The sequence below is a fragment of the Lycium ferocissimum genome, chromosome 3 (genome assembly GCF_029784015.1).
Source record: "Lycium ferocissimum isolate CSIRO_LF1 chromosome 3, AGI_CSIRO_Lferr_CH_V1, whole genome shotgun sequence".
Taxonomy (NCBI): Eukaryota; Viridiplantae; Streptophyta; class Magnoliopsida; order Solanales; family Solanaceae; genus Lycium; species Lycium ferocissimum.
The window spans coordinates 22,744,378-22,758,217 of record NC_081344.1 but is presented as its reverse complement, the minus strand read 5'-3'; positions in this window follow the sequence as shown (position 1 = coordinate 22,758,217).

The following is a 13,840-nucleotide window of genomic DNA, read 5'->3' as shown; positions in this document are numbered from 1 at the left end:
CGGACCTTATGTCACTCCGATCGAGTAGTAACGTTTTATCTGGGCTCTCGTGTATGCTTTATATATATGTATATATTTTCTCATACCATGCCGCGCTATAGTCGGTCGGGCAGGCGCGTAGATGCGCACACCACTGTAGTGGGCAGCTTATGATATCGTCCTGGACGCGGGATGATGATGATATGATGATAACACTGTGCCTATGTGGCCGGACAGTATACTATATATATGTATGTATAAAATATTTTTTTAAAAGCTAAGCATGCATGACATCCGCCTTAAGAGGCATTCAGAGGTACAGGTTGATTTTCCTTATCTTATGTTGTCCTTATATTTTTCTTTATGTTGTTATTCATGCCTTACATACTCAGTACATTATTCGTACTGACGTCTTTTTGCTTGTGGATGTTGCGTTCATGCCCGCAGGTAGACAGGAAGACAATTCGGACTCATAGGCTGTTTTCTCTGCTTGTACAGGAGCACTTCACTTGTTCCGGAGCTGTAGATCAGTTGGTATGGTTCCTTGTGTACAGATGGGTATGGCGGGGTCCTGTCCCATCCTTATTATGTTATGTATTCCATATAGAGGCTCGCAGACAGATATGTACAGCTAGATGTTTTGTGACCTCCTCGGTCCCTCTTGTGTAGTATCATTGTTTTGACAGCCTTGTTGGCTTGTATACATGGGCCCAGTTTGATGACATATATATGTGTTATGGCTCTTTCGGGCTTGTGTCCCTACAGAATATGAGATATATTAGCTAGTACAACGGCCCACTCAGTTATGGATATGAAATGTATGTATGTTATGTGATGCTCGGTAGGTTAGCTCCGGGTGCCCGTCATGGCCTTCTGGTTGGGTCATGACACTGATAAATTAAATCGCATTATCCACGAGGGTACTGATAAACTAAATCCCATTTTCCATGGGGGTCCTGATAAGTTAAATCCCCTTTTTTAGAAGGGTCCTGCTAAATTAAATCCCATTTTCTAGGAGGGTCCTGATAACTAAATCCCATTTTTTAGGAGGGTCCTGATAAATTAAATCCCATTTTCCAGGAGGATCCTGATAAATTAAATCTTATTTTCCAAGGGGTCTTGATAAATTAAAATCCTATTGTTTAGGTGGGTCCTGATAAATTAAATCCCATTATCCAGGAGGGTCCTGATAAACTAAATCTCATTTTCCAGGAGGGTCTTGATAAATTAAATCCCATTTTCCAGGAGTGTCCTGATAAATTAAATCCCATTTTCCAGGAGGTTTCTGATAACTAAATCTCATTTTCCAGAAGGGTCCTGATGAACTAAATTCCATTTTTCAGGAGGGTCCTGATATATTAAATCTCATTATCCAGGAGGGTCCTAATAAATTAAATCCCATATTCCAAGAGGGTCCTAATTTTTATTCTGGCAATACCTGTGCCTTGCATTCTCCAGAATGTACCTGCAGTTAACGAGCAAAATCTTTTTCCCCTGTTTCAAACAAAGAAAAATTTGTGAGTTTTAAAACTTTGTGGTTGGTTTGTGGCTTGGCTGTGAAGGCAATTTCTATTGCAGTCGTCTTGTTTGGTTCCGCTTTTAGACAGTTATTGCTTCCTGTTGTCTCACTGTATTACTGAATCGAACATGGCTATCAAAAATTGGCTCTGAAGTAACTTCAACACCAGACCAGCATATCTTGTTTCGTGATGCCCGTTAACTCAAAATGTACTGAACTCAAAATCCACTGAACCTTGTATGCTCATGAATCTAGAACCTATTAATGGCCGACAGTTGATTGAATACCTTGCGCCAACTGAATCATGTTACTTTCATGTACTAGCCAAGATGTTTTGCTTCGCAGTTGGAAAACTGGTAGCAAGTTTTGTAGTCCTTTCTCACTTGTCTTGCTACAGACTAACTCAAAAGAAAACATGAAATCCAAATGACGAAAAGAAAAATAAAAAGACAAATATGAAAAGAAGTTAACAAAATGATATCCCCTTCGGGAAAGAAAAAAAAAGGGGAAACTTATCTGAATGCGGTAGCCAGCTCCAATGATTATGACATGCATTTTGGCTTAATCAGTCTGATTTGTCCATCCGAACTATTCATAAACTCTTACTAACCCTTTGACTTCGAAACCGAATTTCTGCACCCAACAACTGCGTCAAAATCAAGGACCTCATTCAACTAGTGGCGCCCGAAGGGTTTTCACCAACAAGCCTCTCTCATTTGCTCGTCTCTCATCTTACTATCGCCTTACGGTGCCCGTGACAATTTTCACCAATAAGACTCTCTTCTTTTCAATCCTCTCAACTTACCGTCGCCTTATGGTGCCTGTGAAGGTTTTCACCGGTAAGACTCTCATTTTCATTTTCTTCCACTTTCCTTATGCTAATGCAACAGGTGATGCCAGTGATCCAAATGTGTTATGCTTCTATTTCGGGGTGGTCTTTAATTTTTTCCCTTCAAAGATTACTGGCGCGGCATAAATTAGATTTCGCAATGCATCATTTACGTTTAACTTCAGCATATGTATCATAAAATACACACAAATTATGCGGACTAGGCAAAACTTTTAACACTCGATATAATCTAAAAAACGGCATAATTTTAGATTTTGTCCGGCATATTTTACGTTTAACTTCGGCATATGTATCATAACATCCACAGAAATTATGCCGGACAAGGCAAAACTTTTAACACTCACATAATCTGAGAAATACTACAACACTTATGTCGCATAACTTAGTTCCTACAGAATTTATGCCGAGCGAAGCAAAAGTTCAGTTTCCGAAGATAAAAATGTTACATAAATTATGCCTTGCGAAGAAAGTCTATATATTTTCATTAAATAATTAGCAGAGACAAAAATTAAAGACTAGTGCATTTAAAGACCACAGATATGGCAGCATGCTTGCATTTTTCAGGATCATATATTGATACCGAATACACAAAGACCCTATTCTAGTCTAATAGTAATAGTTTAGTCTATTTATGGTACAATTGTAATTATGGTAAATGTAGGATTTGTATTCCTATTAGAATAAGGTTGCCTTATTAGACTAGGGTAAGAAGAGCCTTACTTGTATATAAGGAGGTCATTATGATGAATACAAAACAGAAAAAATTCTCCCATTACTCGTCTCTCTAAATTCTGGTCCCTGTCTCGATTTTAACATGGTGTTAGAGCCATGTTAGAAAGAACACAAAACCCTGAAATAATGGCAGGTGACGAAAAGTAAGAAGCCGGCGATAAAAGCAAAGGAATCGCTGGTGAAGAAAATAAAACCCAAAGAAAAACAATCTCTCCCTATGACATTACATTGAATGATAACCCTGGACTTGTGTCAATGAAGGGTGAGACTTATGAAGAATGGGCTAGATCCATGAGGACATCCTTAAGAGCAAGAAAGAAGTTCAGCTTCATCGACGGTATGATCAAGAAGTCAGGTGAAGAGTCGCCAGACTTGGAAGATTGGTGGACTATAAACTCACTATTGGTGTCATGGACTCGCAACGCCATAGAACCAACACATCGCTCAACAATTTCAAATAAAGAGGAAGTGGAAGAATTGTGGACGAGCATCCGAGAGCGGTTCATCGTTATTGACGACCCTCAGATACAACAACTAAAGGCGAAACTTGTGGAGTGCAAGCAGAAGGGAAGGACTAATGTGCCGGGAAATTATGGCACATCTAAGGCCTTTTTACGAGAAGTTTTACTTGTTTTTAAGCAAGTTAGTGGCAATTTAATGTGTTTTTTGGGTAATGGAGCAATTTTGGGATGAAAACTGTTAAAGTGCAGAATTTGGCCTTGATGACAAAATATTGGCCGTATTCTTAAATACGGGCCGTATTCCTTGGGCGTAATTAAAGTTAAGCTGAAACAGAAGATATTTCACTTTTGCGGACCGTATTCCACTTTATGGTCCGTATTTCAAAGCGTATTTAACATTAAGACACTTGGTAGAAAGTTGAGATTTTACAAGTTGAAATACGATCAAGCAGAATACCGACCGCAAATCAAAATACGGTCCCTAATCTAAGATGTTACAGTTGCCCAGATTTTGAAGGAAGACCGAGACGTAAACCAAGTTTACGGTTCGTAACGTGAAATACGGACCATATTTTATGTCGTCGGGGACCAACGTGTAATTCTGTAACTTTTATGTTTTCAAAACCTATAAATAGCCCAATGTAGGGTTTTATTTATTATCAATTATTATTTTTTGACTTTTGGCTGAGAACATTAAATACTCTCTTGATTTTGGAGATTAAAAACATCAATTCAAGTATCATCAATTCCTCTTTTCATCAAAAGTAAGCAACTATGAATTCTTCAATTTCTTATTTCTTGTTCTTTGTCATGAGTAGCTAAACACCCTTATTAGGGTTGTGAACCCAAAGATGGGTGTTTTGTGATTCGGATTTGTGACTGATATACGCATAATGGATTGTTAGGGTTTATTTATTCTTCATTCATAGTTAATGGTAGCAAACATTGATTAAAGTCATAAACCTTGATTTGTTTGGGAAAATAATTAGGGTTTGGTAAGAATAAATAACAAGAACTCAAAGCTTTAAACTTTGTTTAATAAATTCACTTAGGAATAACAAGAATTTACTTGGCATAATTAACCGTTCTTCATATTTACTTTATTATATTTGGGAAAATCATAGAAAGAGATAATTTTTATTTATTGGGAAATAGTAGAGATTCATATAGAGGTTAAGTGCATTCATATAACGATCCATTAGAAGTATATCAAGATCAATACCCATAATTATACACTTTATATGAAGGGGGCACAACCTTGGTTTCTTTTACCATAAATTCCAATACAAAGCAATTAGTTAGCAATTAGTCATAAACAACCAACTTTTACCAAAATCATCGGATTAAGACATTAGACCTAAATTAAGCATTCTATGATTTTAGTAACCTTTTCACACCATATTCCCTGTGGGATTCAACCCCAACCTTGTTGGGTTACTATATTTGACATCGTCATGTTTTATGTAAAGAAAAAAAATGGAACCCCTCAAATTTTTGATGAATACTTAGGAATAACTATGAATTGACGTGATTGGTTCTTTTCATGACATGATAATTATGAGAGTATTAAGTACGATAATTGCTTGGGATGCTGTGTTTAGCTGAATTTTGTTGCCATTGTGTGTTGAAGTTTTAGTTTTCATTCACTTATTGTGCTTGCAATCTAGAACTTGCCCGAGCAGTCGTGTTTGCACTCTAAGGATGTATTGGTTGTGAAATGATCCTAGGCCGTCTTTGTGTAATTGGAAACCCTTTCTAAACGCTTTTGTCCCTACATAAATGAACAATGATCCCTAGTTACCCATTTTGAGCCTATGTGACCTATTTTCTTTGACTAGCCGTTAACGAGCCTTTAACCTTTCTTTGAATAATCCCATTTTTTGCACCAAAGTCCCTCCTTGACATTATGAATGTGAAAAACGAATAAGTTGGGGGTGTTGGGTGAATTATGTGGAGAATGAGGCTGAAAGCCTAAGTTGGGGGTGGAAGCGAAGTTATATGGTATAGGGTTCGGTGTTGATAAGCATAGTATTGAAAAAAAAAGCTATAAAATCTGAAAAGAAATAAAAATAAAAATTAGTGTTTAGTCCAATGAAGTCACACCGACCCTGTAGGATAAAGTAAAGAAGCGAAGTAAAAAGGTGAATAAAATAAAAGAAAAAGTGTAGTGTTCAAGGAGGGCGACCCACTATTGACCAAATATGTATCCTACCCGTCCCGAAGACTACATTACAACCCTACAAAGTCCTAGAGTGATCATAACTAAGATGTCCAAAGATGAGAATATTGAAAACAAGGGCAAGCCTATGGTATGTGTAAGTGCAATCTGTGAATTTCTTTATGAGAGTGAGTGACTTCTCTTCTTCTTTGTCTTAGTCCCTATTGTGTTGTACATATGTGTGAGGGACATTCTTTGGTCTATGTGAGGGCATTTGGATGAAATTATGAGCATTCCCTAAAAAGCAATGTTTGTGTGTATATTGATGCTTCTGATAATGTTATGACATGGATTGAAACTTCACTGTGAATTGTAGTGTCCTGAGTATGAGTCATTTTCTGATTTTGAAAGTTGAGGTGGTTATTTGTTAAAAACATGCATGCCCGTAGTTCCAAGTTAAAACCATTGTAGACATTAGTACTCTGTTATATCCAGATGTTAGATTGAGTCGTTGTGCTGTATGACTTGCTTGAGGACAAGCAAAGACTTTAAGTTTGGGGTGTTGATGTGCCGGGAAATTATGGCACATCTACAGCCTTTTTACGAGAATTTTTACTTGTTTTTAAGCAAGTTAGTGGCAACTTAATGTGTTTTTAGTGTTTTTCAGGTAATGGAGCAATTTTGGGATAAAAACTGTTAAAGTGCAGAATTTGGCCTTGATGACAAAATATTGGCCATATTCTCAAATATGAGCCTGCTATATCCCGTATTTTGTACCTTGGGACAATCCGAGCTAACCATGATAAGTTAAGGACAGGACTATTCCGGGATATGAGGTAGAGACTGTTGACTTTCGATTTTGTGTTAAGGCATAAGTTGCTTATGAATTTATTGGCATGGAATATTAAGGAAAATTTGGGGTTAAAAGTTAATTTAGGAAAGTTGGCATTTCATGAAATAATGGCCAAGTTGGCCGAGTGGTGTGAGTGGGGCACCACCCATGGCTTGGCTAATTTTAATTCATCAATGGGACACATGGATGACTTATATATGAGTATATTGGATGACTTATTAATCACATTCTTCATACTTTCAAACCTTAGAAAATTCAAGAAACTTGGAGAAAAATAAAGAGAGGCCATTCGGCCATGGAACCGAGAATTTGAGCCCCTCAAATCGTGATTCAAAAAAATATTTTCTTCTAGCAGTTTCAACCAATTGAAAGGTTCTTATTAACGTGCTTAAAAATTGACAATCATGTTGTTGCTTCATAATTTAAACTCACGTTGACAGTATTATATTTCGTATTTTTGTACGTCGGATTATTCGCAAGCTGAGGTGGGGCCCACACATTGAGATTTTTTTGGGACATGCGATAATTTATATGAATCACATATGTGAAGTTAAACATAACTCAAGAAGGACCCTTGAGCCAAATCAAAGTGGAAGTCCTCCAAGCAAATATTTTTAAGTAATGTTTTCGGGTGATCTGACTTCGAGGGGCAGAAACGGTATTATAGGTTTGGAATTTGGAAAAATACCAAAGATAGAAGTTGTAGATAATTGAATTAGCTTTCCAACCATAGGTCGTGGGCCCACAGGTGACATAGGGATAAGGAGATATGGATATTTTAATGGGGAAAGGTCAGTGGGCCAGGCCCAAACCGGGCCCAATCAGGTTAGGCCCATGACCCATGCCTATTTAAGTGAAATTTCAGCCCTTTCCTCTCATTTTTCAGACCAAGAACACCAGAAAATTCTGAAAAGAGAGAGAGAAGAGCCTTGGAGAGAAGAAAAACCAATTTTGACCAAAATCTGAGCCCCGAAATCTGAAGCCCATGAAGAGAAAAGTATTGTACGCTGCGTTATCTTCAATTTGAGCTAAAAATCAACCAAGGAGAAGAGTGATAACGTGGGGGCTGCATGCTTAAGGTATGAATACGGTTCCTTTTCATTGTTAATGAGTTTATTTAGAATTTTAACGGATTAACACGGAGGGAATAGTCTGATAAATTCGTTTGTTGGTGTTGTGAATTATGGAAGGAGATTTGAAGAGAGTTTTGGATGAAAATAAATGTATTTACCTTGTAAAATGTGAAGGCTGTTGTTATTGATGTTGTTCATATGAATTTCGACTCCTTTACGGAAATAAAATTATTAAATAGTTATATCGCAAATTTGGTTGGTTGAGAAATTTAGAAAACAAGTGTGGCTATTTTATGGCATTCGTCGTATTGGAAATGATGTTAATACTATTGGTATTGTTGTTGGTGTTGTTGGTTACTGAATTGAGGATTCGGGCTAGGCATATAAACAGGGGGAAATGCTGCCCAAATTTCGTAGACAAATGCTAACTTAGGATTGAATTCCTAAGTGCCTATAGCTAATGTTTGGTATTTATTGACGTATTGTAGATCTTGGGGACCCCGAGACTTGAGTTTGGATTAGCTTAGGAAGCGGATGAGGTATGTAAAGCTTACCCTTCCTTTCTTTTGGCATGTCTTAGTGTAAGTAAGTTATGACACGATCCTCGAGGTAATTCTATTCTTATGATCCGAGCATGTTTAAGATCCTTATTCACCTCTTAGTATTGGTATTCTTAATGTGGTAGAAACTTGGTCCTTAAGTCTTATGTATGATTGAATTTCAAATGTTGCAAAAGAATTTTTGTTCTTAAAAGATCCTATGTCTAAAAATGTCCGTAACTTTCATAGACGGAACTGGATTGCTTTGATATGCTCGCAAATGATTCTATAACGTATAATGTCCGTAACTTTCATAAAGGCGGGCTCGATTGGTTTGATGTATGACTATGGTCCCTACGGTTCTTCGATATGCTCATGATGTTTGATATGTTTCCCAGTGGCGTCCGAAAGATATTTGATATGATGATTTGTCTCTTTATATGCTGAGTCCGTAATGATGATGTATGTGCATATGGTTTCTCACTACTCTGCTCGTGCGAGCTGTTGTTACATCATTCACCGAGTCCCAGGCCGGGTATGTATTCGTGCACAGTCTATTGCATTGTTCACCGAGTCCCTCATAGAGGGCCGGGTACGGTATATGATGATATGATGATGGCGCCGGGACAGATCCCCTTATATATGTACATGATGGAGACAGATCTCCCCACCGAGTCCCGAAAGGGCCGGGTACGTTATTCACCGAGTCCCTCACTAGAGGGCCGGGTACGGTATGTATATGATCACTTCACCGAGCCCCTCACTAGAGGGCCGGTATATATATATATATATATATATATATATATATATATATATATATATATATATATATATATGACGATATATTATGATGTGCATGCATATGATGATTTTACTTACCGCGTCCCTCACTAAAGCGGTCGGGCACGTTATATATATACATGATATGATGATTTTATCTACCGAGACCCTCACTGGAGGGCCGGGACACGTTATGTATATGCATATGTACTACATGATAATGATGCATGATTTATGTTTCAGAGGCAAGCTTTATGATTTTCTGTACCCCTTATTCAGTATGATTTTGTTTACTGTAATTCACGCTTTACATGCTCAGTACATATTCTGTACTGACCCCCTTTCTTCGGGGGCTGCGTTTCATGCCACGCAGGTACCTATAGATGAGTAGAAGATGTTCCAGCTGGATTGGCGAGCTTCATTCCTTCCGGAGTGCTGCCGAGTCAGAGTGCTTTTGTTATGGTATCTGGAGTTATGTTAGAGACTTTGCAGACAGTGTCGTGTATATAAGATGTCAGTTTTGTAAGCGGCTATGTAAGCCGATGTATCATTATGCATTATGTTACAGATTTGTTATGATTACAGATTTTATTTGATTTGAAAAAGACGAAAAGTATGTTGTTCTTTGAAAAGCTTTCCTTATGCATTCTGTCATGATCTAAGGGCCCAACATGATTATGAGTATAACGAGAGTCAGCAGGTTCACTCGGCCCCAAGTAAGGGTCGGGTGCCCATCATGCCCTATCGGAAATTAGGGTGTGACAAATTGGTATCAGAGCGGTTCGTCCTAGGGGTTGTCTGCAAAGTCATGTCTAGTAGAGTCCTGTTTATGGTGTGAAGCGCGCCACATTTATAAACAGGAGGCTACGGGGCATCTAGGGTGGTTACTCTTCTTTCACCTCTTAGATCGTGCCATAGAGCCAAGTTATAGGAAATGAGATTCCTTACCCTGACTTTTGATTGCAGCAGAAGAATGACATCGACAGAAGAAAATGATTGATGATACTGGAAGTTATTAGACACGCAGGTAAGCAAAGGTATGAAAGGTATATGTCGAATAAGGTATTGAAGTACAATCGAAATGTAAAGTCGAAAACTGAAAAGGAAAGTAAACAGGAAAATGTAACAGGTGCAGTTCGAGTTGGACACACGAGGTAAGTTTATCATCTTCGTACTGTTGTTGGTAATGGGAGCCCTGTGTGGCTGTGATATGATATGATATGATACACATATATATATGTTGGCCCTGTGAGGCATTGCTGGTATTTCCTGCGTGCAGGTTTTGAGATAGTAAGAAATATAGAGGAAACTCTGCCGAAAGTTTTCCAGAAATAAAAAGAGAATAAGATATGGGTTTGTGACATGACTTGAAAGGTCATACTAATAGTAACGATAAGACTTGACTAAGCTACGAGTACGGCTGATATCGAGAAAGAAGTTAATTGCTAAATTGAGGATAAGAATAATTAGAAGGTCGATACCGATATGATAAAAGAATTTGGAAAGGGTTTGTAATCCTAAGAGATGATTCGTAAAAAAGAGGTCAAAATCTTGATGGAGTATTATTTAAGATACCGACCGAAGTGATAAGCAGGGATGAATTATGACGAGCCCATAGTTAAAAGAGGTAATAGCGTGATTAAGACAAGAGTACAAAGGAAAAGAATTGTGATGGACATGAATGTATGGATAAGACAACTTGTGAGATATTAAGGATAAAGTGGATCAGAGAGGGTAAAGGGTTAAGAAGTGTTACAATAAAGGATCGATCACCAATAAGATATAACGTGAATAGGATGAGGATTGTTATGAAAATAAGTAAGGCTTAGTAAGAAAGTGGCCAAAAGCTATGATGTGGTCTATGTAGCTAGAACATAAAGGCAAGTGCGAAATGGAAAAGCGAGCTATAGAACGAATAAGGAAAGCTTATCGAGTTCTGTAGGGAAAGTTTGGAATAAGGGGTATATAATAACGGGAATGATAGTGAGCATAAGAAAAGCAAGGGTAGTTGGAAGAAGGAAATAAGAAGAAAGCGAGGCAACAAAGGTGGTAATAGATCATCACATGTGTAGCCAAGGATACGTGTACTATAAGTGACGGGACTATGAAAGACCCAGTCATAGAAAGGATGAGGACGAGATAAAATGAGAGCAGAAATCCAAAGGCCGATAACTAAGTATTTATAAGTGACGGCGATCAAGGTGTGTTTATCACCTTTGGAAATCTGGAAATTTAGGACGGGAAGTAGTTATACACATAGGTGAAAGATGAATATTGAGGGTTGAAAGGGAAACATAGTAATTGTGTAATTGGAAGAGTAAAAGACCCCCTCGAGTTCGGAGGGAGACACGTTACGAGAATGTTTCGGAAGTTGTCAAGATCCCAACTTGCTCCAGATTATGTGATGAAGGTCATGTGGTGAGGTGGACGCGATCATACTGGCATTAAAGAACTGTATTTCATCAGAGTCCCAAGGTTAAGCGTGCTGGGGTGATAGAAATTTCAGGATGGGTGACCCCCTGGGAAATATTCTGAAAGTTTTATAAGTTCAGACATAAGAAGCAAATGAGTAGCAAGAATAGCCTAAGGGAAGTTAGAGTGTACAAAGTGGGCAGAAACCTTAAGAGGTCGCATAGGCCGAGGCGGACTAGACCGGTGAAGAGAAAGAAGGTGCGTCACAGCTCGAGAATTGGGGTGAGTTGGAATAGCGGTTGGAAATATTTTGTAAGCGAGATGGTAGTAATTATATGAATACGTACGTACATGATATCCCGTACATGGCTATATCGGCGGATATGTGTAATTCGGCAACCAACGTGGCGATATACGGAAGGCATTAATCGGACAGGGTAACGAAGTTCAAGTGAAAAGAAAGATAAATGGCACAAATGTCACAAGGCAAGCTGATACCGTTTTCACTACAGGCTAAGCTTGGGAAGTACTAATACAATGATATTTGAAAAGGAAAGAAAGTGATTAGATGAACGGCAAGGGGATCAGAAGGTCGGAGTAAAAGTGCCGCCTAATTGAGAGTGCAAATATGGACATAGGGCGAGTATAATCGGATAACGGTATAAGTACACCCCTAAAGGGGGGAAGCGAGTGCGAGAGATGCAAGTGTAAGATGAAGACAATCGACATGACAATATATTTGATACGGATGCTTGGGCAACAGTAAGACTCTTTGCGAGACAAGTTAGTAGTGGTCTAAGCCAAAGAATAAAGGGGTAAAAGTTAAGATGGTAATTGAGCTAGTCGCTGGAATAATTTGTAAAGGCCGTTAATAATATGACATTGGAAAGTGGATGATTAAAAAAAAAAAAAAAAAAAACAGAAGAGAAAGAAAGAAAGAAGAGAAAGTTCGACAAGGGAATAGTAACGAGTAACCTACGGAGACATTGCGAAAGGTAACACTGCGGTGCTGGATTAGAGGTTAAAATGTGGCCGATAGAGTTGTTCGCTAATGGTACTGCAACCTATAAGTAGTAAGGGAGAAAAATAGAAAACCTCCTATAGTAGGAAGTGAGCAAATCAAATGAGTGAGTAAAGGAGGGGAAAGGAGTATGACAAAATAAGGCAAGCGAGTTCCAGTATGAACGAGATATATAGGGCAGAATGAACCAGGGGACGGAAAGACCATGTCTAAGATTGAATATACTTTATACAAGTTGTACAAGAATAGGGATGCAACCTACAAGTATTGGTATGTTAAGAATGAGACTAAGTGAGTACTTGACAAGAATAATAAAGACCTAGTAATGATAAGGCAGTTATGATATGTTGGGCACACTACAGAAAGATGTAATGATAGTTTAAGCCAATTACTAAAGTAGAACTATTACTAAGGACAAATCGGACATGGCTACGGTTGAACCAAAGATCTACTCCGATACCGGTTGTAAGAGAAGAGAGGCGAAGGCAAAGGAAAACATAAGGATTAGCGAAGCCACACTAAGGTATTTTGGGGCTAATATGAGCACCTTCGCATATTCTTGTAAAGATCGCAACATAATGTGCGACCGGAAAGTTGAGAGCCAGATCTGAGTAAAAAGACAATAGAAAGATTTGAATCAAAGGTAAAGAGACGACACGAGATAATGTGCCTAGAAGGATACAAGCTGAGTAAAGGGGGATTATAAGACGATTTAAGCAAGATGTAATGAGATTCGACAAGAAGGAGAAGTCTAACCCGAGGTATAGTGGACCTCAAAGACACTGTTCGTTAGGTAAGAAGGTTGCGTACTAAAGACATGGCTTTTGTTAAGGCACTGTAGCGAAACGATAATAAAGAGGAGATGAAGAAGAAATATGATTGGTAGATGAGATTGCATGCTATGGTAATAAAGGAAACCCCCCGAGATCCTCATAAGACCTTATGCGACTAGCTGAACATTCGAGGACGAATGTTCTAAAGGGGGAAAGGATGTTATATCCCGTATTTTGTACCTTGGGACAATCCGAGCTAACCATGATAAGTTAAGGACAGACTATTTCGGATATGAGGTAGAGACCGTTGACCTTCGATTTTGTGTTAAGGAATAAGTTGCTTATGAATTTATTTATGGGAATATTAAGAAAATTTGGGGTTAAAAGTTAATTTAGGAAAGTTGGCATTTCATGAAATAATGGCCAAGTTGGCCGTGGTGCGAGTGGGGCACCACCCATGGCTTGCTAATTTTAATTCATCCAAGCCATGTGTGGGCCATGGGACACATGGATGACTTATGTATGAGTATATTGGATGACTTATTAATCACATTCTTCATACTTTCAAACCTTAGAAAATTCAAGAAACTTGGAGAAAAATAAAGAGAGGCCATTCGGCCATGGAACCGAGAATTTGAGCCCTCAAATCTTGATTCAAAAAAATATTTTCTTCTAGCAAGCTCCAACCAA